The sequence below is a fragment of the Somniosus microcephalus genome, unplaced genomic scaffold, assembly GCF_052327205.1.
Source record: "Somniosus microcephalus isolate GS21.2 unplaced genomic scaffold, FLI_Smic_1.0 unresolved_chr5, whole genome shotgun sequence".
In the NCBI taxonomy this organism is placed as follows: domain Eukaryota; kingdom Metazoa; phylum Chordata; class Chondrichthyes; order Squaliformes; family Somniosidae; genus Somniosus; species Somniosus microcephalus.
The window spans coordinates 33,373,444-33,397,985 of record NW_028225183.1 but is presented as its reverse complement, the minus strand read 5'-3'; the positions used below and the strand labels follow the sequence as shown (position 1 = coordinate 33,397,985).

General features: G+C 46.5%; 12 non-coding genes across 12 annotated transcripts; all 12 read left to right on the top strand.

The window, feature by feature from the left end:
- Positions 1–434: 434 nt before the first annotated feature.
- On the top strand, positions 435–506 carry trnad-guc (transfer RNA aspartic acid (anticodon GUC)). The gene has a single exon. It is a non-coding gene; the product is annotated as a tRNA-Asp (tRNA).
- A 1,953-nt stretch (positions 507–2,459) lies between these two features.
- On the top strand, positions 2,460–2,531 carry trnad-guc (transfer RNA aspartic acid (anticodon GUC)). The gene has a single exon. It is a non-coding gene; the product is annotated as a tRNA-Asp (tRNA).
- Positions 2,532–4,484: 1,953 nt separating this feature from the next.
- On the top strand, positions 4,485–4,556 carry trnad-guc (transfer RNA aspartic acid (anticodon GUC)). The gene has a single exon. It is a non-coding gene; the product is annotated as a tRNA-Asp (tRNA).
- Positions 4,557–6,509: 1,953 nt separating this feature from the next.
- Positions 6,510–6,581, top strand: trnad-guc (transfer RNA aspartic acid (anticodon GUC)). Its single transcript has one exon. It is a non-coding gene; the product is annotated as a tRNA-Asp (tRNA).
- A 1,953-nt stretch (positions 6,582–8,534) lies between these two features.
- On the top strand, positions 8,535–8,606 carry trnad-guc (transfer RNA aspartic acid (anticodon GUC)). Its single transcript has one exon. It is a non-coding gene; the product is annotated as a tRNA-Asp (tRNA).
- Positions 8,607–10,566: 1,960 nt separating this feature from the next.
- trnad-guc (transfer RNA aspartic acid (anticodon GUC)) lies at positions 10,567–10,638 on the top strand. Its single transcript has one exon. It is a non-coding gene; the product is annotated as a tRNA-Asp (tRNA).
- A 1,960-nt stretch (positions 10,639–12,598) lies between these two features.
- On the top strand, positions 12,599–12,670 carry trnad-guc (transfer RNA aspartic acid (anticodon GUC)). Its single transcript has one exon. It is a non-coding gene; the product is annotated as a tRNA-Asp (tRNA).
- A 1,953-nt stretch (positions 12,671–14,623) lies between these two features.
- Positions 14,624–14,695, top strand: trnad-guc (transfer RNA aspartic acid (anticodon GUC)). The gene has a single exon. It is a non-coding gene; the product is annotated as a tRNA-Asp (tRNA).
- A 1,960-nt stretch (positions 14,696–16,655) lies between these two features.
- trnad-guc (transfer RNA aspartic acid (anticodon GUC)) lies at positions 16,656–16,727 on the top strand. The gene has a single exon. It is a non-coding gene; the product is annotated as a tRNA-Asp (tRNA).
- A 1,960-nt stretch (positions 16,728–18,687) lies between these two features.
- Positions 18,688–18,759, top strand: trnad-guc (transfer RNA aspartic acid (anticodon GUC)). Its single transcript has one exon. It is a non-coding gene; the product is annotated as a tRNA-Asp (tRNA).
- A 1,960-nt stretch (positions 18,760–20,719) lies between these two features.
- Positions 20,720–20,791, top strand: trnad-guc (transfer RNA aspartic acid (anticodon GUC)). The gene has a single exon. It is a non-coding gene; the product is annotated as a tRNA-Asp (tRNA).
- A 1,960-nt stretch (positions 20,792–22,751) lies between these two features.
- trnad-guc (transfer RNA aspartic acid (anticodon GUC)) lies at positions 22,752–22,823 on the top strand. Its single transcript has one exon. It is a non-coding gene; the product is annotated as a tRNA-Asp (tRNA).
- The last annotated feature ends 1,719 nt before the right edge of the window (positions 22,824–24,542 follow it).

The following is a 24,542-nucleotide window of genomic DNA, read 5'->3' as shown; positions in this document are numbered from 1 at the left end:
TGACAGGATAGATGCAGGGAGGATGTTTCCCCTCCTGGGGGAATCTACAACTAGGGGGCAAAGCTTCAGGATATCCGGTCGACCATTTAAAACGGAGATGAGGAGGAATTTCTTCTCTCAGAATGTCGTGAATCTTTGGAATCCTCTACCCCAGAGAGCTGTGGAGGCGGAGTCATTGAATATATTCAAGGTGGAGACAGACATATATTTGAGCTACAGTGGAGTCAAGGGTTATGGGGAGCGGGCAGGAAAGTGGCGTTGAGTAGAAGAACTGATCAGCCATGATCTTATTGAATGGCGGGGCAGGCTCGAGGGGCCGAATGGCCCACTCCTGCTCCTATTCCTTCTGTTCTTAGTCTTATTTCTGTCCCTTCAGCCTCTGTCCCTCTGTTCACAGGTCGATTTTTGCTCTGACAGATTCGGCACCTTTCAGTTCCTCGTTAGTATAGTGGTGAGTATCCCCGCCTGTCACGCGGGAGACCGGGGTTCAATTCCCCGACGGGGAGAATTTTTAACATCCCCAATTTTAAACCTTTGGGCAGCTCCTTAAAAAGACCCTGGGAAAAGTTGAATAGAACAAAATGAACGAAAATAATTTTAAAATATGTACATGACGAAATGTATAACAACTCCCTGCACCAGTTCCTCGTTAGTAGAGTGTTCTCCTTCTGTTTGCCTGTTGTGTGGGGCACTGAGGAGGGAGAGAGAAAATGAGATAACAGCGGGAGAAAGCACGACTGCTCTTTCAAAGAGACAGCACAGGCACGATTGGCCGAATGGCCTCCCACCGTGCTACCAGCCTCCATGAATGCATGACACTGAGATGGATATCTGAGACATACCCACACAAAGAGAGCACATACGGGTATTTTGTGTGTGTTTGCTGCTTTGTCTCAAGCACTGCATAACCATTTCCTCGACAATGTCGTGGATATTATGATGTTCAGTTGTCACTTCCCCGACGGCTTCTCTCTGACTTTATGCCTCTGAGAAAAGCATAGAAGGAAATATATGGCAAATGGACGCCTTCCCGCACTTGATGCTGTGGTTTAGTGAACATGTCCTTTGTGTTCTCGTCTAAAAGATGTCATCTTGTCCGAAAAGTTTGCCTGGCGTGAAAGTGATCTGAATTTCAAAGCAGCAAGGAGGAAAGTCTGCGTTGCTCTGCTTGCTGGCAGGCCGTTTTTTGCAGCTTACCTGGTGGTCTAGTGGTTAAGATTCGGCGCTTTCACCGCCGCGGCCCGGGTTCGATTCCCGGTTAGGGAACAGTGCGTTTTGAGGCTTTTGAAATGCCTCCAATCAATGCACCCGCGCGAAGCAATGCCTGCTCCTGATCAACCTTTGCAATTTCAACACTGCTGCTGCCTCAACAGGTACACAATGCACTTCCTTGCCTTCTGTAAAATGCCGGCTGTTTCAAAGTCAGCAGGAAATTACATTTGGAACGAGACAATTTAAACGTGTTCATGCCCACATTTAACTGCAGCTGACAGTGTCACAACAGTCACGGTTATTATCAAGCTTCCATGTATTTTCTTGTAGGCTGCACCCCCCTAACAAACATAGCTTATCACAGCACGGCTATCAATCAACTCAACGCCAGTGTGAAGAATGCAACATTTGAAAGTTAGCAACGTGTGCAAGACTTTAGTGAGAGAGAGTTGGGCCGTGATAACATTTCTAAGCAGTAAGATATTCAGTAGGCCTGAGCCCTTGCTGCGTAATACAATTCTCCCCATACTGATTCTGTTATCTTCAATTGGTCTACTCTGGTTACCGTCATACCTGCCACTGGCAAGCGTTTCTCCTTATTACCTCAAACAAATCCCCTTGTAATTTTGAAAGCCTCTTATTAAATTTCCTCTTAACCGTCTGAAGAAAACAAACACAAACTCTCAACATAGCTGAAGTTCCTTATCCCTCGGACCACTCTGCAAGACGTCAAACTGAGTGTCTCGCTCTGTATGTCTATCTTTGTCTCCCTCTTTGTCCCTGTCTCTTTCTGTATAGGATTCTGAGGGTGCTTGACAGGATAGATGCAGGGAGGATGTTTCCCCTCCTGGGGGAATCTACAACTAGGGGGCAAAGCTTCAGGATATCCGGTCGACCATTTAAAACGGAGATGAGGAGGAATTTCTTCTCTCAGAATGTCGTGAATCTTTGGAATCCTCTACCCCAGAGAGCTGTGGAGGCGGAGTCATTGAATATATTCAAGGTGGAGACAGACATATATTTGAGCTACAGTGGAGTCAAGGGTTATGGGGAGCGGGCAGGAAAGTGGCGTTGAGTAGAAGAACTGATCAGCCATGATCTTATTGAATGGCGGGGCAGGCTCGAGGGGCCGAATGGCCCACTCCTGCTCCTATTCCTTCTGTTCTTAGTCTTATTTCTGTCCCTTCAGCCTCTGTCCCTCTGTTCACAGGTCGATTTTTGCTCTGACAGATTCGGCACTTTTCAGTTCCTCGTTAGTATAGTGGTGAGTATCCCCGCCTGTCACGCGGGAGACCGGGGTTCAATTCCCCGACGGGGAGAATTTTTAACATCCCCAATTTTAAACCTTTGGGCAGCTCCTTAAAAAGATCCTGGGAAAAGTTGAATAGAACAAAATGAACGAAAATAATTTTAAAATATGTACATGACGAAATGTATAACAACTCCCTGCACCAGTTCCTCGTTAGTAGAGTGTTCTCCTTCTGTTTGCCTGTTGTGTGGGGCACTGAGGAGGGAGAGAGAAAATGAGATAACAGCGGGAGAAAGCACGACTGCTCTTTCAAAGAGACAGCACAGGCACGATTGGCCGAATGGCCTCCCACCGTGCTGCCAGCCTCCATGAATGCATGACACTGAGATGGATATCTGAGACATACCCACACAAAGAGAGCACATACGGGTATTTTGTGTGTGTTTGCTGCTTTGTCTCAAGCACTGCATAACCATTTCCTCGACAATGTCGTGGATATTATGATGTTCAGTTGTCACTTCCCCGACGGCTTCTCTCTGACTTTATGCCTCTGAGAAAAGCATAGAAGGAAATATATGGCAAATGGACGCCTTCCCGCACTTGATGCTGTGGTTTAGTGAACATGTCCTTTGTGTTCTCGTCTAAAAGATGTCATCTTGTCCGAAAAGTTTGCCTGGCGTGAAAGTGATCTGAATTTCAAAGCAGCAAGGAGGAAAGTCTGCGTTGCTCTGCTTGCTGGCAGGCCGTTTTTTGCAGCTTACCTGGTGGTCTAGTGGTTAAGATTCGGCGCTTTCACCGCCGCGGCCCGGGTTCGATTCCCGGTTAGGGAACAGTGCGTTTTGAGGCTTTTGAAATGCCTCCAATCAATGCACCCGCGCGAAGCAATGCCTGCTCCTGATCAACCTTTGCAATTTCAACACTGCTGCTGCCTCAACAGGTACACAATGCACTTCCTTGCCTTCTGTAAAATGCCGGCTGTTTCAAAGTCAGCAGGAAATTACATTTGGAACGAGACAATTTAAACGTGTTCATGCCCACATTTAACTGCAGCTGACAGTGTCACAACAGTCACGGTTATTATCAAGCTTCCATGTATTTTCTTGTAGGCTGCACCCCCCTAACAAACATAGCTTATCACAGCACGGCTATCAATCAACTCAACGCCAGTGTGAAGAATGCAACATTTGAAAGTTAGCAACGTGTGCAAGACTTTAGTGAGAGAGAGTTGGGCCGTGATAACATTTCTAAGCAGTAAGATATTCAGTAGGCCTGAGCCCTTGCTGCGTAATACAATTCTCCCCATACTGATTCTGTTATCTTCAATTGGTCTACTCTGGTTACCGTCATACCTGCCACTGGCAAGCGTTTCTCCTTATTACCTCAAACAAATCCCCTTGTAATTTTGAAAGCCTCTTATTAAATTTCCTCTTAACCGTCTGAAGAAAACAATCACAAACTCTCAACATAGCTGAAGCTCCTTATCCCTCGGACCACTCTGCAAGACGTCAAACTGAGTGTCTCGCTCTGTATGCCTATCTTTGTCTCCCTCTTTGTCCCTGTCTCTCTCTGTATAGGATTCTGAGGGTGCTTGACAGGATAGATGCAGGGAGGATGTTTCCCCTCCTGGGGGAATCTACAACTAGGGGGCAAAGCTTCAGGATATCCGGTCGACCATTTAAAACGGAGATGAGGAGGAATTTCTTCTCTCAGAATGTCGTGAATCTTTGGAATCCTCTACCCCAGAGAGCTGTGGAGGCGGAGTCATTGAATATATTCAAGGTGGAGACAGACATATATTTGAGCTACAGTGGAGTCAAGGGTTATGGGGAGCGGGCAGGAAAGTGGCGTTGAGTAGAAGAACTGATCAGCCATGATCTTATTGAATGGCGGGGCAGGCTCGAGGGGCCGAATGGCCCACTCCTGCTCCTATTCCTTCTGTTCTTAGTCTTATTTCTGTCCCTTCAGCCTCTGTCCCTCTGTTCACAGGTCGATTTTTGCTCTGACAGATTCGGCACTTTTCAGTTCCTCGTTAGTATAGTGGTGAGTATCCCCGCCTGTCACGCGGGAGACCGGGGTTCAATTCCCCGACGGGGAGAATTTTTAACATCCCCAATTTTAAACCTTTGGGCAGCTCCTTAAAAAGACCCTGGGAAAAGTTGAATAGAACAAAATGAACGAAAATAATTTTAAAATATGTACATGACGAAATGTATAACAACTCCCTGCACCAGTTCCTCGTTAGTAGAGTGTTCTCCTTCTGTTTGCCTGTTGTGTGGGGCACTGAGGAGGGAGAGAGAAAATGAGATAACAGCGGGAGAAAGCACGACTGCTCTTTCAAAGAGACAGCACAGGCACGATTGGCCGAATGGCCTCCCACCGTGCTACCAGCCTCCATGAATGCATGACACTGAGATGGATATCTGAGACATACCCACACAAAGAGAGCACATACGGGTATTTTGTGTGTGTTTGCTGCTTTGTCTCAAGCACTGCATAACCATTTCCTCGACAATGTCGTGGATATTATGATGTTCAGTTGTCACTTCCCCGACGGCTTCTCTCTGACTTTATGCCTCTGAGAAAAGCATAGAAGGAAATATATGGCAAATGGACGCCTTCCCGCACTTGATGCTGTGGTTTAGTGAACATGTCCTTTGTGTTCTCGTCTAAAAGATGTCATCTTGTCCGAAAAGTTTGCCTGGCGTGAAAGTGATCTGAATTTCAAAGCAGCAAGGAGGAAAGTCTGCGTTGCTCTGCTTGCTGGCAGGCCGTTTTTTGCAGCTTACCTGGTGGTCTAGTGGTTAAGATTCGGCGCTTTCACCGCCGCGGCCCGGGTTCGATTCCCGGTTAGGGAACAGTGCGTTTTGAGGCTTTTGAAATGCCTCCAATCAATGCACCCGCGCGAAGCAATGCCTGCTCCTGATCAACCTTTGCAATTTCAACACTGCTGCTGCCTCAACAGGTACACAATGCACTTCCTTGCCTTCTGTAAAATGCCGGCTGTTTCAAAGTCAGCAGGAAATTACATTTGGAACGAGACAATTTAAACGTGTTCATGCCCACATTTAACTGCAGCTGACAGTGTCACAACAGTCACGGTTATTATCAAGCTTCCATGTATTTTCTTGTAGGCTGCACCCCCCTAACAAACATAGCTTATCACAGCACGGCTATCAATCAACTCAACGCCAGTGTGAAGAATGCAACATTTGAAAGTTAGCAACGTGTGCAAGACTTTAGTGAGAGAGAGTTGGGCCGTGATAACATTTCTAAGCAGTAAGATATTCAGTAGGCCTGAGCCCTTGCTGCGTAATACAATTCTCCCCATACTGATTCTGTTATCTTCAATTGGTCTACTCTGGTTACCGTCATACCTGCCACTGGCAAGCGTTTCTCCTTATTACCTCAAACAAATCCCCTTGTAATTTTGAAAGCCTCTTATTAAATTTCCTCTTAACCGTCTGAAGAAAACAAACACAAACTCTCAACATAGCTGAAGTTCCTTATCCCTCGGACCACTCTGCAAGACGTCAAACTGAGTGTCTCGCTCTGTATGTCTATCTTTGTCTCCCTCTTTGTCCCTGTCTCTTTCTGTATAGGATTCTGAGGGTGCTTGACAGGATAGATGCAGGGAGGATGTTTCCCCTCCTGGGGGAATCTACAACTAGGGGGCAAAGCTTCAGGATATCCGGTCGACCATTTAAAACGGAGATGAGGAGGAATTTCTTCTCTCAGAATGTCGTGAATCTTTGGAATCCTCTACCCCAGAGAGCTGTGGAGGCGGAGTCATTGAATATATTCAAGGTGGAGACAGACATATATTTGAGCTACAGTGGAGTCAAGGGTTATGGGGAGCGGGCAGGAAAGTGGCGTTGAGTAGAAGAACTGATCAGCCATGATCTTATTGAATGGCGGGGCAGGCTCGAGGGGCCGAATGGCCCACTCCTGCTCCTATTCCTTCTGTTCTTAGTCTTATTTCTGTCCCTTCAGCCTCTGTCCCTCTGTTCACAGGTCGATTTTTGCTCTGACAGATTCGGCACTTTTCAGTTCCTCGTTAGTATAGTGGTGAGTATCCCCGCCTGTCACGCGGGAGACCGGGGTTCAATTCCCCGACGGGGAGAATTTTTAACATCCCCAATTTTAAACCTTTGGGCAGCTCCTTAAAAAGATCCTGGGAAAAGTTGAATAGAACAAAATGAACGAAAATAATTTTAAAATATGTACATGACGAAATGTATAACAACTCCCTGCACCAGTTCCTCGTTAGTAGAGTGTTCTCCTTCTGTTTGCCTGTTGTGTGGGGCACTGAGGAGGGAGAGAGAAAATGAGATAACAGCGGGAGAAAGCACGACTGCTCTTTCAAAGAGACAGCACAGGCACGATTGGCCGAATGGCCTCCCACCGTGCTGCCAGCCTCCATGAATGCATGACACTGAGATGGATATCTGAGACATACCCACACAAAGAGAGCACATACGGGTATTTTGTGTGTGTTTGCTGCTTTGTCTCAAGCACTGCATAACCATTTCCTCGACAATGTCGTGGATATTATGATGTTCAGTTTTCACTTCCCCGACGGCTTCTCTCTGACTTTATGCCTCTGAGAAAAGCATAGAAGGAAATATATGGCAAATGGACGCCTTCCCGCACTTGATGCTGTGGTTTAGTGAACATGTCCTTTGTGTTCTCGTCTAAAAGATGTCATCTTGTCCGAAAAGTTTGCCTGGCGTGAAAGTGATCTGAATTTCAAAGCAGCAAGGAGGAAAGTCTGCGTTGCTCTGCTTGCTGGCAGGCCGTTTTTTGCAGCTTACCTGGTGGTCTAGTGGTTAAGATTCGGCGCTTTCACCGCCGCGGCCCGGGTTCGATTCCCGGTTAGGGAACAGTGCGTTTTGAGGCTTTTGAAATGCCTCCAATCAATGCACCCGCGCGAAGCAATGCCTGCTCCTGATCAACCTTTGCAATTTCAACACTGCTGCTGCCTCAACAGGTACACAATGCACTTCCTTGCCTTCTGTAAAATGCCGGCTGTTTCAAAGTCAGCAGGAAATTACATTTGGAACGAGACAATTTAAACGTGTTCATGCCCACATTTAACTGCAGCTGACAGTGTCACAACAGTCACGGTTATTATCAAGCTTCCATGTATTTTCTTGTAGGCTGCACCCCCCTAACAAACATAGCTTATCACAGCACGGCTATCAATCAACTCAACGCCAGTGTGAAGAATGCAACATTTGAAAGTTAGCAACGTGTGCAAGACTTTAGTGAGAGAGAGTTGGGCCGTGATAACATTTCTAAGCAGTAAGATATTCAGTAGGCCTGAGCCCTTGCTGCGTAATACAATTCTCCCCATACTGATTCTGTTATCTTCAATTGGTCTACTCTGGTTACCGTCATACCTGCCACTGGCAAGCGTTTCTCCTTATTACCTCAAACAAATCCCCTTGTAATTTTGAAAGCCTCTTATTAAATTTCCTCTTAACCGTCTGAAGAAAACAAACACAAACTCTCAACATAGCTGAAGTTCCTTATCCCTCGGACCACTCTGCAAGACGTCAAACTGAGTGTCTTGCTCTGTATGTCTATCTTTGTCTCCCTCTTTGTCCCTGTCTCTCTCTGTATAGGATTCTGAGGGTGCTTGACAGGATAGATGCAGGGAGGATGTTTCCCCTCCTGGGGGAATCTACAACTAGGGGGCAAAGCTTCAGGATATCCGGTCGACCATTTAAAACGGAGATGAGGAGGAATTTCTTCTCTCAGAATGTCGTGAATCTTTGGAATCCTCTACCCCAGAGAGCTGTGGAGGCGGAGTCATTGAATATATTCAAGGTGGAGACAGACATATATTTGAGCTACAGTGGAGTCAAGGGTTATGGGGAGCGGGCAGGAAAGTGGCGTTGAGTAGAAGAACTGATCAGCCATGATCTTATTGAATGGCGGGGCAGGCTCGAGGGGCCGAATGGCCCACTCCTGCTCCTATTCCTTCTGTTCTTAGTCTTATTTCTGTCCCTTCAGCCTCTGTCCCTCTGTTCACAGGTCGATTTTTGCTCTGACAGATTCGGCACTTTTCAGTTCCTCGTTAGTATAGTGGTGAGTATCCCCGCCTGTCACGCGGGAGACCGGGGTTCAATTCCCCGACGGGGAGAATTTTTAACATCCCCAATTTTAAACCTTTGGGCAGCTCCTTAAAAAGACCCTGGGAAAAGTTGAATAGAACAAAATGAACGAAAATAATTTTAAAATATGTACATGACGAAATGTATAACAACTCCCTGCACCAGTTCCTCTTTAGTAGAGTGTTCTCCTTCTGTTTGCCTGTTGTGTGGGGCACTGAGGAGGGAGAGAGAAAATGAGATAACAGCGGGAGAAAGCACGACTGCTCTTTCAAAGAGACAGCACAGGCACGATTGGCCGAATGGCCTCCCACCGTGCTGCCAGCCTCCATGAATGCATGACACTGAGATGGATATCTGAGACATACCCACACAAAGAGAGCACATACGGGTATTTTGTGTGTGTTTGCTGCTTTGTCTCAAGCACTGCATAACCATTTCCTCGACAATGTCGTGGATATTATGATGTTCAGTTTTCACTTCCCCGACGGCTTCTCTCTGACTTTATGCCTCTGTCTCTGAGAAAAGCATAGAAGGAAATATATGGCAAATGGACGCCTTCCCGCACTTGATGCTGTGGTTTAGTGAACATGTCCTTTGTGTTCTCGTCTAAAAGATGTCATCTTGTACGCAAAGTTTGCCTGGCGTGAAAGTGATCTGAATTTCAAAGCAGCAAGGAGGAAAGTCTGCGTTACTCTGCTTGCTGGCAGGCAGCTTCTTGCAGCTTCCCTGGTGGTCTAGTGGTTAAGAATCAGCGCTTTCACCACCACGGCCCGGGTTCGATTCCCGGTCAGGGAACAGTGCGTTTTGAGGCTGTTTGAAATGCCTCCAATCAATGCACCCGCGCGAAGCAATGCCTGCTCCTGATCAACCTTTGCAATTTCAACACTGCTGCTGCCTCAACAGGTACACAATGCACTTCCTTGCCTTCTGTAAAACGCCGGCTGTTTCAAAGTCAGCAGGAAATTACATTTGGAACGAGACAATTTAAACGTGTTCATGCCCACATTTAACTGCAGCTGACAGTGTCACAACAGTCACGGTTATTATCAAGCTTCCATGTATTTTCTTGTAGGCTGCACCCCCCTAACAAACATAGCTTATCACAGCACGGCTATCAATCAACTCAACGCCAGTGTGAAGAATGCAACATTTGAAAGTTAGCAACGTGTGCAAGACTTTAGTGAGAGAGAGTTGGGCCGTGATAACATTTCTAAGCAGTAAGATATTCAGTAGGCCTGAGCCCTTGCTGCGTAATACAATTCTCCCCATACTGATTCTGTTATCTTCAATTGGTCTACTCTGGTTACCGTCATACCTGCCACTGGCAAGCGTTTCTCCTTATTACCTCAAACAAATCCCCTTGTAATTTTGAAAGCCTCTTATTAAATTTCCTCTTAACCGTCTGAAGAAAACAAACACAAACTCTCAACATAGCTGAAGTTCCTTATCCCTCGGACCACTCTGCAAGACGTCAAACTGAGTGTCTTGCTCTGTATGTCTATCTTTGTCTCCCTCTTTGTCCCTGTCTCTCTCTGTATAGGATTCTGAGGGTGCTTGACAGGATAGATGCAGGGAGGATGTTTCCCCTCCTGGGGGAATCTACAACTAGGGGGCATAGCTTCAGGATATCCGGTCGACCATTTAAAACGGAGATGAGGAGGAATTTCTTCTCTCAGAATGTCGTGAATCTTTGGAATCCTCTACCCCAGAGAGCTGTGGAGGCGGAGTCACTGAATATATTCAAGGTGGAGGTAGACATATATTTGAGCTGCAGTGGAGTCAAGGGTTATGGGGAGCGGGCAGGAAAGTGGCGTTGAGTAGAAGAACTGATCAGCCATGATCTTATTGAATGGCGGGGCAGGCTCGAGGGGCCGAATGGCCCACTCCTGCTCCTATTCCTTCTGTTCTTAGTCTTATTTCTGTCCCTTCAGCCTCTGTCCCTCTGTTCACAGGTCGATTTTTGCTCTGACAGATTCGGCACTTTTCAGTTCCTCGTTAGTATAGTGGTGAGTATCCCCGCCTGTCACGCGGGAGACCGGGGTTCAATTCCCCGACGGGGAGAATTTTTAACATCCCCAATTTTAAACCTTTGGGCAGCTCCTTAAAAAGACCCTGGGAAAAGTTGAATAGAACAAAATGAACGAAAATAATTTTAAAATATGTACATGACGAAATTTATAACAACTCCCTGCACCAGTTCCTCGTTAGTAGAGTGTTCTCCTTCTGTTTGCCTGTTGTGTGGGGCACTGAGGAGGGAGAGAGAAAATGAGATAACAGCGGGAGAAAGCACGACTGCTCTTTCAAAGAGACAGCACAGGCACGATTGGCCGAATGGCCTCCCACCGTGCTGCCAGCCTCCATGAATGCATGACACTGAGATGGATATCTGAGACATACCCACACAAAGAGAGCACATACGGGTATTTTGTGTGTGTTTGCTGCTTTGTCTCAAGCACTGCATAACCATTTCCTCGACAATGTCGTGGATATTATGATGTTCAGTTTTCACTTCCCCGACGGCTTCTCTCTGACTTTATGCCTCTGTCTCTGAGAAAAACATAGAAGGAAATATATGGCAAATGGACGCCTTCCCGCACTTGATGCTGTGGTTTAGTGAACATGTCCTTTGTGTTCTCGTCTAAAAGATGTCATCTTGTACGCAAAGTTTGCCTGGCGTGAAAGTGATCTGAATTTCAAAGCAGCAAGGAGGAAAGTCTGCGTTGCTCTGCTTGCTGGCAGGCAGCTTCTTGCAGCTTCCCTGGTGGTCTAGTGGTTAAGAATCAGCGCTTTCACCACCACGGCCCGGGTTCGATTCCCGGTCAGGGAACAGTGCGTTTTGAGGCTGTTTGAAATGCCTCCAATCAATGCACCCGCGCGAAGCAATGCCTGCTCCTGATCAACCTTTGCAATTTCAACACTGCTGCTGCCTCAACAGGTACACAATGCACTTCCTTGCCTTCTGTAAAACGCCGGCTGTTTCAAAGTCAGCAGGAAATTACATTTGGAACGAGACAATTTAAACGTGTTCATGCCCACATTTAACTGCAGCTGACAGTGTCACAACAGTCACGGTTATTATCAAGCTTCCATGTATTTTCTTGTAGGCTGCACCCCCCTAACAAACATAGCTTATCACAGCACGGCTATCAATCAACTCAACGCCAGTGTGAAGAATGCAACATTTGAAAGTTAGCAACGTGTGCAAGACTTTAGTGAGAGAGAGTTGGGCCGTGATAACATTTCTAAGCAGTAAGATATTCAGTAGGCCTGAGCCCTTGCTGCGTAATACAATTCTCCCCATACTGATTCTGTTATCTTCAATTGGTCTACTCTGGTTACCGTCATACCTGCCACTGGCAAGCGTTTCTCCTTATTACCTCAAACAAATCCCCTTGTAATTTTGAAAGCCTCTTATTAAATTTCCTCTTAACCGTCTGAAGAAAACAAACACAAACTCTCAACATAGCTGAAGTTCCTTATCCCTCGGACCACTCTGCAAGACGTCAAACTGAGTGTCTCGCTCTGTATGTCTATCTTTGTCTCCCTCTTTGTCCCTGTCTCTTTCTGTATAGGATTCTGAGGGTGCTTGACAGGATAGATGCAGGGAGGATGTTTCCCCTCCTGGGGGAATCTACAACTAGGGGGCAAAGCTTCAGGATATCCGGTCGACCATTTAAAACGGAGATGAGGAGGAATTTCTTCTCTCAGAATGTCGTGAATCTTTGGAATCCTCTACCCCAGAGAGCTGTGGAGGCGGAGTCATTGAATATATTCAAGGTGGAGACAGACATATATTTGAGCTACAGTGGAGTCAAGGGTTATGGGGAGCGGGCAGGAAAGTGGCGTTGAGTAGAAGAACTGATCAGCCATGATCTTATTGAATGGCGGGGCAGGCTCGAGGGGCCGAATGGCCCACTCCTGCTCCTATTCCTTCTGTTCTTAGTCTTATTTCTGTCCCTTCAGCCTCTGTCCCTCTGTTCACAGGTCGATTTTTGCTCTGACAGATTCGGCACTTTTCAGTTCCTCGTTAGTATAGTGGTGAGTATCCCCGCCTGTCACGCGGGAGACCGGGGTTCAATTCCCCGACGGGGAGAATTTTTAACATCCCCAATTTTAAACCTTTGGGCAGCTCCTTAAAAAGATCCTGGGAAAAGTTGAATAGAACAAAATGAACGAAAATAATTTTAAAATATGTACATGACGAAATGTATAACAACTCCCTGCACCAGTTCCTCGTTAGTAGAGTGTTCTCCTTCTGTTTGCCTGTTGTGTGGGGCACTGAGGAGGGAGAGAGAAAATGAGATAACAGCGGGAGAAAGCACGACTGCTCTTTCAAAGAGACAGCACAGGCACGATTGGCCGAATGGCCTCCCACCGTGCTGCCAGCCTCCATGAATGCATGACACTGAGATGGATATCTGAGACATACCCACACAAAGAGAGCACATACGGGTATTTTGTGTGTGTTTGCTGCTTTGTCTCAAGCACTGCATAACCATTTCCTCGACAATGTCGTGGATATTATGATGTTCAGTTGTCACTTCCCCGACGGCTTCTCTCTGACTTTATGCCTCTGAGAAAAGCATAGAAGGAAATATATGGCAAATGGACGCCTTCCCGCACTTGATGCTGTGGTTTAGTGAACATGTCCTTTGTGTTCTCGTCTAAAAGATGTCATCTTGTCCGAAAAGTTTGCCTGGCGTGAAAGTGATCTGAATTTCAAAGCAGCAAGGAGGAAAGTCTGCGTTGCTCTGCTTGCTGGCAGGCGGTTTTTTGCAGCTTACCTGGTGGTCTAGTGGTTAAGATTCGGCGCTTTCACCGCCGCGGCCCGGGTTCGATTATCGGTTAGGGAACAGTGCGTTTTGAGGCTTTTGAAATGCCTCCAATCAATGCACCCGCGCGAAGCAATGCCTGCTCCTGATCAACCTTTGCAATTTCAACACTGCTGCTGCCTCAACAGGTACACAATGCACTTCCTTGCCTTCTGTAAAATGCCGGCTGTTTCAAAGTCAGCAGGAAATTACATTTGGAACGAGACAATTTAAACGTGTTCATGCCCACATTTAACTGCAGCTGACAGTGTCACAACAGTCACGGTTATTATCAAGCTTCCATGTATTTTCTTGTAGGCTGCACCCCCCTAACAAACATAGCTTATCACAGCACGGCTATCAATCAACTCAACGCCAGTGTGAAGAATGCAACATTTGAAAGTTAGCAACGTGTGCAAGACTTTAGTGAGAGAGAGTTGGGCCGTGATAACATTTCTAAGCAGTAAGATATTCAGTAGGCCTGAGCCCTTGCTGCGTAATACAATTCTCCCCATACTGATTCTGTTATCTTCAATTGGTCTACTCTGGTTACCGTCATACCTGCCACTGGCAAGCGTTTCTCCTTATTACCTCAAACAAATCCCCTTGTAATTTTGAAAGCCTCTTATTAAATTTCCTCTTAACCGTCTGAAGAAAAGAAACACAAACTCTCAACATAGCTGAAGTTCCTTATCCCTCGGACCACTCTGCAAGACGTCAAACTGAGTGTCTTGCTCTGTATGTCTATCTTTGTCTCCCTCTTTGTCCCTGTCTCTCTCTGTATAGGATTCTGAGGGTGCTTGACAGGATAGATGCAGGGAGGATGTTTCCCCTCCTGGGGGAATCTACAACTAGGGGGCAAAGCTTCAGGATATCCGGTCGACCATTTAAAACGGAGATGAGGAGGAATTTCTTCTCTCAGAATGTCGTGAATCTTTGGAATCCTCTACCCCAGAGAGCTGTGGAGGCGGAGTCATTGAATATATTCAAGGTGGAGACAGACATATATTTGAGCTACAGTGGAGTCAAGGGTTATGGGGAGCGGGCAGGAAAGTGGCGTTGAGTAGAAGAACTGATCAGCCATGATCTTATTGAATGGCGGGGCAGGCTCGAGGGGCCGAATGGCCCACTCCTGCTCCTATTCCTTCTGTTCTTAGTCTTATTTCTGTCCCTTCAGCCTCTGTCCCTCTGTTCACAGGTCGATTTTTGCTCTGACAGATTCGGCACTTTTCAGTTCCTCGTTAGTATAGTGGTGAGTATCCCCGCCTGTCACGCGGGAGACCGGGGTTCAATTCCCCGACGGGGAGAATTTTTAACATCCCCAATTTTAAACCTTTGGGCAGCTCCTTAAAAAGACCCTGGGAAAAGTTGAATAGAACAAAATGAACGAAAATAATTTTAAAATATGTACATGACGAAATGTATAACAACTCCCTGCACCAGTTCCTCTTTAGTAGAGTGTTCTCCTTCTGTTTGCCTGTTGTGTGGGGCACTGAGGAGGGAGAGAGAAAATGAGATAACAGCGGGAGAAAGCACGACTGCTCTTTCAAAGAGACAGCACAGGCACGATTGGCCGAATGGCCTCCCACCGTGCTGCCAGCCTCCATGAATGCATGACACTGAGATGGATATCTGAGACATACCCACACAAAGAGAGCACATACGGGTATTTTGTGTGTGTTTGCTGCTTTGTCTCAAGCACTGCATAACCATTTCCTCGACAATGTCGTGGATATTATGATGTTCAGTTTTCACTTCCCCGACGGCTTCTCTCTGACTTTATGCCTCTGTCTCTGAGAAAAGCATAGAAGGAAATATATGGCAAATGGACGCCTTCCCGCACTTGATGCTGTGGTTTAGTGAACATGTCCTTTGTGTTCTCGTCTAAAAGATGTCATCTTGTACGCAAAGTTTGCCTGGCGTGAAAGTGATCTGAATTTCAAAGCAGCAAGGAGGAAAGTCTGCGTTGCTCTGCTTGCTGGCAGGCAGCTTCTTGCAGCTTCCCTGGTGGTCTAGTGGTTAAGAATCAGCGCTTTCACCACCACGGCCCGGGTTCGATTCCCGGTCAGGGAACAGTGCGTTTTGAGGCTGTTTGAAATGCCTCCAATCAATGCACCCGCGCGAAGCAATGCCTGCTCCTGATCAACCTTTGCAATTTCAACACTGCTGCTGCCTCAACAGGTACACAATGCACTTCCTTGCCTTCTGTAAAACGCCGGCTGTTTCAAAGTCAGCAGGAAATTACATTTGGAACGAGACAATTTAAACGTGTTCATGCCCACATTTAACTGCAGCTGACAGTGTCACAACAGTCACGGTTATTATCAAGCTTCCATGTATTTTCTTGTAGGCTGCACCCCCCTAACAAACATAGCTTATCACAGCACGGCTATCAATCAACTCAACGCCAGTGTGAAGAATGCAACATTTGAAAGTTAGCAACGTGTGCAAGACTTTAGTGAGAGAGAGTTGGGCCGTGATAACATTTCTAAGCAGTAAGATATTCAGTAGGCCTGAGCCCTTGCTGCGTAATACAATTCTCCCCATACTGATTTTGTCATCTTCAATTGGTCTACTCTGGTTACCGTCATACCTGCCACTGGCAAGCGTTTCTCCTTATTACCTCAAACAAATCCCCTTGTAATTTTGAAAGCCTCTTATTAAATTTCCTCTTAACCGTCTGAAGAAAACAAACACAAACTCTCAACATAGCTGAAGTTCCTTATCCCTCGGACCACTCTGCAAGACGTCAAACTGAGTGTCTTGCTCTGTATGTCTATCTTTGTCTCCCTCTTTGTCCCTGTCTCTCTCTGTATAGGATTCTGAGGGTGCTTGACAGGATAGATGCAGGGAGGATGTTTCCCCTCCTGGGGGAATCTACAACTAGGGGGCAAAGCTTCAGGATATCCGGTCGACCATTTAAAACGGAGATGAGGAGGAATTTCTTCTCTCAGAATGTCGTGAATCTTTGGAATCCTCTACCCCAGAGAGCTGTGGAGGCGGAGTCATTGAATATATTCAAGGTGGAGACAGACATATATTTGAGCTACAGTGGAGTCAAGGGTTATGGGGAGCGGGCAGGAAAGTGGCGTTGAGTAGAAGAACTGATCAGCCATGATCTTATTGAATGGCGGGGCAGGCTCGAGGGGCCGAATGGCCCACACCTGCTCCTATTCCTTCTGTTCTTAGTCTTATTTCTGTCCCTTCAGCCTCTGTCCCTCTGTTCACAGGTCGATTTTTGCTCTGACAGATTCGGCACTTTTCAGTTCCTCGTTAGTATAGTGGTGAGTATCCCCGCCTGTCACGCGGGAGACCGGGGTTCAATTCCCCGACGGGGAGAATTTTTAACATCCCCAATTTTAAACCTTTGGGCAGCTCCTTAAAAAGACCCTGGGAAAAGTTGAATAGAACAAAATGAACGAAAATAATTTTAAAATATGTACATGACGAAATTTATAACAACTCCCTGCACCAGTTCCTCGTTAGTAGAGTGTTCTCCTTCTGTTTGCCTGTTGTGTGGGGCACTGAGGAGGGAGAGAGAAAATGAGATAACAGCGGGAGAAAGCACGACTGCTCTTTCAAAGAGACAGCACAGGCACGATTGGCCGAATGGCCTCCCACCGTGCTGCCAGCCTCCATGAATGCATGACACTGAGATGGATATCTGAGACATACCCACACAAAGAGAGCACATACGGGTATTTTGTGTGTGTTTGCTGCTTTGTCTCAAGCACTGCATAACCATTTCCTCGACAATGTCGTGGATATTATGATGTTCAGTTTTCACTTCCCCGACGGCTTCTCTCTGACTTTATGCCTCTGTCTCTGAGAAAAGCATAGAAGGAAATATATGGCAAATGGACGCCTTCCCGCACTTGATGCTGTGGTTTAGTGAACATGTCCTTTGTGTTCTCGTCTAAAAGATGTCATCTTGTACGCAAAGTTTGCCTGGCGTGAAAGTGATCTGAATTTCAAAGCAGCAAGGAGGAAAGTCTGCGTTGCTCTGCTTGCTGGCAGGCAGCTTCTTGCAGCTTCCCTGGTGGTCTAGTGGTTAAGAATCAGCGCTTTCACCACCACGGCCCGGGTTCGATCCCCGGTCAGGGAACAGTGCGTTTTGAGGCTGTTTGAAATGCCTCCAATCAATGCACCCGCGCGAAGCAATGCCTGCTCCTGATCAACCTTTGCAATTTCAACACTGCTGCTGCCTCAACAGGTACACAATGCACTTCCTTGCCTTCTGTAAAACGCCGGCTGTTTCAAAGTCAGCAGGAAATTACATTTGGAACGAGACAATTTAAACGTGTTCATGCCCACATTTAACTGCAGCTGACAGTGTCACAACAGTCACGGTTATTATCAAGCTTCCATGTATTTTCTTGTAGGCTGCACCCCCCTAACAAACATAGCTTATCACAGCACGGCTATCAATCAACTCAACGCCAGTGTGAAGAATGCAACATTTGAAAGTTAGCAACGTGTGCAAGACTTTAGTGAGAGAGAGTTGGGCCGTGATAACATTTCTAAGCAGTAAGATATTCAGTAGGCCTGAGCCCTTGCTGCGTAATACAATTCTCCCCATACTGATTCTGTTATCTTCAATTGGTCTACTCTGGTTACCGTCATACCTGCCACTGGCAAGCGTTTCTCCTTATTACCTCAAACAAATCCCCTTGTAATTTTGAAAGCCTCTTATTAAATTTCCTCTTAACCGTCTGAAGAAAACAAACACAAACTCTCAACATAGCTGAAGTTCCTTATCCCTCGGACCACTCTGCAAGACGTCAAACTGAGTGTCTTGCTCTGTATGTCTATCTTTGTCTCCCTCTTTGTCCCTGTCTCTCTCTGTATAGGATTCTGAGGGTGCTTGACAGGATAGATGCAGGGAGGATGTTTCCCCTCCTGGGGGAATCTACAACTAGGGGGCATAGCTTCAGGATATCCGGTCGACCATTTAAAACGGAGATGAGGAGGAATTTCTTCTCTCAGAATGTCGTGAATCTTTGGAATCCTCTACCCCAGAGAGCTGTGGAGGCGGAGTCACTGAATATATTCAAGGTGGAGGTAGACATATATTTGAGCTGCAGTGGAGTCAAGGGTTATGGGGAGCGGGCAGGAAAGTGGCGTTGAGTAGAAGAACTGATCAGCCATGATCTTATTGAATGGCGGGGCAGGCTCGAGGGGCCGAATGGCCCACTCCTGCTCCTATTCCTTCTGTTCTTAGTCTTATTTCTGTCCCTTCAGCCTCTGTCCCTCTGTTCACAGGTCGATTTTTGCTCTGACAGATTCGGCACTTTTCAGTTCCTCGTTAGTATAGTGGTGAGTATCCCCGCCTGTCACGCGGGAGACCGGGGTTCAATTCCCCGACGGGGAGAATTTTTAACATCCCCAATTTTAAACCTTTGGGCAGCTCCTTAAAAAGACCCTGGGAAAAGTTGAATAGAACAAAATGAACGAAAATAATTTTAAAATATGTACATGACGAAATTTATAACAACTCCCTGCACCAGTTCCTCGTTAGTAGAGTGTTCTCCTTCTGTTTGCCTGTTGTGTGGGGCACTGAGGAGGGAGAGAGAAAATGAGATAACAGCGGGAGAAAGCACGACTGCTCTTTCAAAGAGACAGCACAGGCACGATTGGCCGAATGGCCTCCCACCGTGCTGCCAGCCTCCATGAATGCATGACACTGAGATGGATATCTGAGACATACCCACACAAAGAGAGCACATACGGGTATTTTGTGTGTGTTTGCTGCTTTGTCTCAAGCACTGCATAACCATTTCCTCGACAATGTCGTGGATATTATGATGTTCAGTTTTCACTTCCCCGACGGCTTCTCTCTGACTTTATGCCTCTGTCTCTGAGAAAAACATAGAAGGAAATATATGGCAAATGGACGCCTTCCCGCACTTGATGCTGTGGTTTAGTGAACATGTCCTTTGTGTTCTCGTCTAAAAGATGTCATCTTGTACGCAAAGTTTGCCTGGCGTGAAAGTGATCTGAATTTCAAAGCAGCAAGGAGGAAAGTCTGCGTTGCTCTGCTTGCTGGCAGGCAGCTTCTTGCAGCTTCCCTGGTGGTCTAGTGGTTAAGAATCAGCGCTTTCACCACCACGGCCCGGGTTCGATTCCCGGTCAGGGAACAGTGCGTTTTGAGGCTGTTTGAAATGCCTCCAATCAATGCACCCGCGCGAAGCAATGCCTGCTCCTGATCAACCTTTGCAATTTCAACACTGCTGCTGCCTCAACAGGTACACAATGCACTTCCTTGCCTTCTGTAAAACGCCGGCTGTTTCAAAGTCAGCAGGAAATTACATTTGGAACGAGACAATTTAAACGTGTTCATGCCCACATTTAACTGCAGCTGACAGTGTCACAACAGTCACGGTTATTATCAAGCTTCCATGTATTTTCTTGTAGGCTGCACCCCCCTAACAAACATAGCTTATCACAGCACGGCTATCAATCAACTCAACGCCAGTGTGAAGAATGCAACATTTGAAAGTTAGCAACGTGTGCAAGACTTTAGTGAGAGAGAGTTGGGCCGTGATAACATTTCTAAGCAGTAAGATATTCAGTAGGCCTGAGCCCTTGCTGCGTAATACAATTCTCCCCATACTGATTTTGTCATCTTCAATTGGTCTACTCTGGTTACCGTCATACCTGCCACTGGCAAGCGTTTCTCCTTATTACCTCAAACAAATCCCCTTGTAATTTTGAAAGCCTCTTATTAAATTTCCTCTTAACCGTCTGAAGAAAACAAACACAAACTCTCAACATAGCTGAAGTTCCTTATCCCTCGGACCACTCTGCAAGACGTCAAACTGAGTGTCTTGCTCTGTATGTCTATCTTTGTCTCCCTCTTTGTCCCTGTCTCTCTCTGTATAGGATTCTGAGGGTGCTTGACAGGATAGATGCAGGGAGGATGTTTCCCCTCCTGGGGGAATCTACAACTAGGGGGCAAAGCTTCAGGATATCCGGTCGACCATTTAAAACGGAGATGAGGAGGAATTTCTTCTCTCAGAATGTCGTGAATCTTTGGAATCCTCTACCCCAGAGAGCTGTGGAGGCGGAGTCATTGAATATATTCAAGGTGGAGACAGACATATATTTGAGCTACAGTGGAGTCAAGGGTTATGGGGAGCGGGCAGGAAAGTGGCGTTGAGTAGAAGAACTGATCAGCCATGATCTTATTGAATGGCGGGGCAGGCTCGAGGGGCCGAATGGCCCACACCTGCTCCTATTCCTTCTGTTCTTAGTCTTATTTCTGTCCCTTCAGCCTCTGTCCCTCTGTTCACAGGTCGATTTTTGCTCTGACAGATTCGGCACTTTTCAGTTCCTCGTTAGTATAGTGGTGAGTATCCCCGCCTGTCACGCGGGAGACCGGGGTTCAATTCCCCGACGGGGAGAATTTTTAACATCCCCAATTTTAAACCTTTGGGCAGCTCCTTAAAAAGACCCTGGGAAAAGTTGAATAGAACAAAATGAACGAAAATAATTTTAAAATATGTACATGACGAAATTTATAACAACTCCCTGCACCAGTTCCTCGTTAGTAGAGTGTTCTCCTTCTGTTTGCCTGTTGTGTGGGGCACTGAGGAGGGAGAGAGAAAATGAGATAACAGCGGGAGAAAGCACGACTGCTCTTTCAAAGAGACAGCACAGGCACGATTGGCCGAATGGCCTCCCACCGTGCTGCCAGCCTCCATGAATGCATGACACTGAGATGGATATCTGAGACATACCCACACAAAGAGAGCACATACGGGTATTTTGTGTGTGTTTGCTGCTTTGTCTCAAGCACTGCATAACCATTTCCTCGACAATGTCGTGGATATTATGATGTTCAGTTTTCACTTCCCCGACGGCTTCTCTCTGACTTTATGCCTCTGTCTCTGAGAAAAACATAGAAGGAAATATATGGCAAATGGACGCCTTCCCGCACTTGATGCTGTGGTTTAGTGAACATGTCCTTTGTGTTCTCGTCTAAAAGATGTCATCTTGTACGCAAAGTTTGCCTGGCGTGAAAGTGATCTGAATTTCAAAGCAGCAAGGAGGAAAGTCTGCGTTGCTCTGCTTGCTGGCAGGCAGCTTCTTGCAGCTTCCCTGGTGGTCTAGTGGTTAAGAATCAGCGCTTTCACCACCACGGCCCGGGTTCGATTCCCGGTCAGGGAACAGTGCGTTTTGAGGCTGTTTGAAATGCCTCCAATCAATGCACCCGCGCGAAGCAATGCCTGCTCCTGATCAACCTTTGCAATTTCAACACTGCTGCTGCCTCAACAGGTACACAATGCACTTCCTTGCCTTCTGTAAAACGCCGGCTGTTTCAAAGTCAGCAGGAAATTACATTTGGAACGAGACAATTTAAACGTGTTCATGCCCACATTTAACTGCAGCTGACAGTGTCACAACAGTCACGGTTATTATCAAGCTTCCATGTATTTTCTTGTAGGCTGCACCCCCCTAACAAACATAGCTTATCACAGCACGGCTATCAATCAACTCAACGCCAGTGTGAAGAATGCAACATTTGAAAGTTAGCAACGTGTGCAAGACTTTAGTGAGAGAGAGTTGGGCCGTGATAACATTTCTAAGCAGTAAGATATTCAGTAGGCCTGAGCCCTTGCTGCGTAATACAATTCTCCCCATACTGATTTTGTCATCTTCAATTGGTCTACTCTGGTTACCGTCATACCTGCCACTGGCAAGCGTTTCTCCTTATTACCTCAAACAAATCCCCTTGTAATTTTGAAAGCCTCTTATTAAATTTCCTCTTAACCGTCTGAAGAAAACAAACACAAACTCTCAACATAGCTGAAGTTCCTTATCCCTCGGACCACTCTGCAAGACGTCAAACTGAGTGTCTTGCTCTGTATGTCTATCTTTGTCTCCCTCTTTGTCCCTGTCTCTCTCTGTATAGGATTCTGAGGGTGCTTGACAGGATAGATGCAGGGAGGATGTTTCCCCTCCTGGGGGAATCTACAACTAGGGGGCAAAGCTTCAGGATATCCGGTCGACCATTTAAAACGGAGATGAGGAGGAATTTCTTCTCTCAGAATGTCGTGAATCTTTGGAATCCTCTACCCCAGAGAGCTGTGGAGGCGGAGTCATTGAATATATTCAAGGTGGAGACAGACATATATTTGAGCTACAGTGGAGTCAAGGGTTATGGGGAGCGGGCAGGAAAGTGGCGTTGAGTAGAAGAACTGATCAGCCATGATCTTATTGAATGGCGGGGCAGGCTCGAGGGGCCGAATGGCCCACACCTGCTCCTATTCCTTCTGTTCTTAGTCTTATTTCTGTCCCTTCAGCCTCTGTCCCTCTGTTCACAGGTCGATTTTTGCTCTGACAGATTCGGCACTTTTCAGTTCCTCGTTAGTATAGTGGTGAGTATCCCCGCCTGTCACGCGGGAGACCGGGGTTCAATTCCCCGACGGGGAGAATTTTTAACATCCCCAATTTTAAACCTTTGGGCAGCTCCTTAAAAAGACCCTGGGAAAAGTTGAATAGAACAAAATGAACGAAAATAATTTTAAAATATGTACATGACGAAATTTATAACAACTCCCTGCACCAGTTCCTCGTTAGTAGAGTGTTCTCCTTCTGTTTGCCTGTTGTGTGGGGCACTGAGGAGGGAGAGAGAAAATGAGATAACAGCGGGAGAAAGCACGACTGCTCTTTCAAAGAGACAGCACAGGCACGATTGGCCGAATGGCCTCCCACCGTGCTGCCAGCCTCCATGAATGCATGACACTGAGATGGATATCTGAGACATACCCACACAAAGAGAGCACATACGGGTATTTTGTGTGTGTTTGCTGCTTTGTCTCAAGCACTGCATAACCATTTCCTCGACAATGTCGTGGATATTATGATGTTCAGTTTTCACTTCCCCGACGGCTTCTCTCTGACTTTATGCCTCTGTCTCTGAGAAAAGCATAGAAGGAAATATATGGCAAATGGACGCCTTCCCGCACTTGATGCTGTGGTTTAGTGAACATGTCCTTTGTGTTCTCGTCTAAAAGATGTCATCTTGTACGCAAAGTTTGCCTGGCGTGAAAGTGATCTGAATTTCAAAGCAGCAAGGAGGAAAGTCTGCGTTGCTCTGCTTGCTGGCAGGCAGCTTCTTGCAGCTTCCCTGGTGGTCTAGTGGTTAAGAATCAGCGCTTTCACCACCACGGCCCGGGTTCGATTCCCGGTCAGGGAACAGTGCGTTTTGAGGCTGTTTGAAATGCCTCCAATCAATGCACCCGCGCGAAGCAATGCCTGCTCCTGATCAACCTTTGCAATTTCAACACTGCTGCTGCCTCAACAGGTACACAATGCACTTCCTTGCCTTCTGTAAAACGCCGGCTGTTTCAAAGTCAGCAGGAAATTACATTTGGAACGAGACAATTTAAACGTGTTCATGCCCACATTTAACTGCAGCTGACAGTGTCACAACAGTCACGGTTATTATCAAGCTTCCATGTATTTTCTTGTAGGCTGCACCCCCCTAACAAACATAGCTTATCACAGCACGGCTATCAATCAACTCAACGCCAGTGTGAAGAATGCAACATTTGAAAGTTAGCAACGTGTGCAAGACTTTAGTGAGAGAGAGTTGGGCCGTGATAACATTTCTAAGCAGTAAGATATTCAGTAGGCCTGAGCCCTTGCTGCGTAATACAATTCTCCCCATACTGATTCTGTTATCTTCAATTGGTCTACTCTGGTTACCGTCATACCTGCCACTGGCAAGCGTTTCTCCTTATTACCTCAAACAAATCCCCTTGTAATTTTGAAAGCCTCTTATTAAATTTCCTCTTAACCGTCTGAAGAAAACAAACACAAACTCTCAACATAGCTGAAGTTCCTTATCCCTCGGACCACTCTGCAAGACGTCAAACTGAGTGTCTTGCTCTGTATGTCTATCTTTGTCTCCCTCTTTGTCCCTGTCTCTCTCTGTATAGGATTCTGAGGGTGCTTGACAGGATAGATGCAGGGAGGATGTTTCCCCTCCTGGGGGAATCTACAACTAGGGGGCATAGCTTCAGGATATCCGGTCGACCATTTAAAACGGAGATGAGGAGGAATTTCTTCTCTCAGAATGTCGTGAATCTTTGGAATCCTCTACCCCAGAGAGCTGTGGAGGCGGAGTCACTGAATATATTCAAGGTG